A 1350-nucleotide genomic window follows, 5' to 3' on the forward strand; every position below is an offset into this window, starting at 1 on the left:
GGGGGGTAGGAGGGCCTTGTGGAGAGTGATTCGACCAGCTCCATTGAATGAGGGTGAGGGGGTGAGGAAGCCGGCTCACCTGGGCGGTGCGCTCAGGTCCGGTGCGCGCGGCTGAGGTGCTGCCGCAAGTACCACTCGTGCTTGAAGCGCTGCGGGCACTTGGGGCAGGGCAGCGCGGCCGGCTGCTGACACTCCATGTAGCGGTGGCGGAACAGCGTGCCGCGCCAGCCAAACCCCTTGCCGCAGTCTGGGCACGGGAACTTGGCCCGCTTCGGACCGTCAGAGGCAGCCGAGGCGGGGGCGGGGGCGGCGACGCCCTTCCGCAAGGCCGGGGCGGGCTGGCCGACGGGGGCGGGCGCCGCGTGCAGCCCTCGCGCCACCCCTGCTCCCGACGGCCCCCCGGCCAGCTGGCCCGAAGCCTGCTGCAAAGCGAGATTTGCGAACCAGACCATGGGCTTGTAGTCCTCACGGAGCCCGTCGCGCTCGGCGCACCCCTCATCTGGCGACAGACACACATTGTTAGAACCGGACCCGCCCCAGACTCTCCCAGGGGACACTCGAGTTGCGTAAAGAGGTTCCATTTCGACTTTGAGGGAGGCAGCTCAAAAAATATTTAATGGACTATATTGTATTAAAAAATATAATCAAATATCCTTGTTTTAGTGCCACTTCAAGCTCTTGAAGAACGAGAGAGCTCACCTTATAATTAGTACAGTATTAACATAAAATGTTACAGGGTTTTGCTTGACAATAGTACTGATTTTTGAACAAAGAAAATTCATCTTATGAAACTGGGCTACATTCAGCCACTGCAAAAAAACAACAAAAACAGTAAAGATACCAAAAAAGTAGAGGTATACAACATATAATAGAGTAGAGAGCATAAAAATTCCTGGGAGGCACTTTTCAGGTACACTCTTAATCGTTGGTATTTCAGTTACTTTATGATGCACAGGGTTAATATCTAACTAAATAAGTTGTGACAAACACATACAGTAGAACAATAAAACTCTTGGAAAGGATAGTCAAAATTGATGGTAAAATAGCAGGTACAGTACAAATAACTACAATATTATTCAAAACTGAAAAAACAAACAAAAAATACTCATTCTTCTACCACAAAGTAGGTGTAGGTAGTGGAAAAGAACGAGTAAAAAAACCTACGTTCATAATAAAAATGTAAGAAGTTCCCAGTTAATTAAATTGCTGTAAAATCTCTTCTAAGGACTGTCCAGCAGGCATAGACCAAAATAACTCAATATATGGTTGAAAGAAACACATATTGTGTACAGTACAAGAAGCAAACCTAAGCTAACTTTGTGATGCTTTAAACTTATGGCAAAATTACAA

At 48.0% G+C, this 1350-nt stretch overlaps 2 protein-coding genes across 4 annotated transcripts in view; both read right to left on the minus strand.

Annotated features, from left to right (window-relative positions):
* The window catches only part of LOC113215930 (zinc finger protein 572-like), a 2625-nt gene extending 1281 nt beyond the window's left edge, over window positions 1-1344 (minus strand). For both annotated transcript variants that reach the window (XM_026435603.2, XM_026435596.2), the window contains exon 1: window positions 80-1344. The gene's annotated coding sequence lies outside the window, so the exon portion shown is untranslated. The remainder of the gene's footprint in view (window positions 1-79) is intronic.
* Window positions 1-1350, minus strand: part of LOC113215902 (longitudinals lacking protein) — a 129848-nt gene that overhangs the window by 3000 nt on the left and 125498 nt on the right. The window lies entirely within an intron of this gene.

This window comes from Frankliniella occidentalis, unplaced genomic scaffold, assembly GCF_000697945.3.
Source record: "Frankliniella occidentalis isolate FOCC.00 unplaced genomic scaffold, Focc_3.1 Scaffold41, whole genome shotgun sequence".
In the NCBI taxonomy this organism is placed as follows: Eukaryota; Metazoa; Arthropoda; class Insecta; order Thysanoptera; family Thripidae; genus Frankliniella; species Frankliniella occidentalis.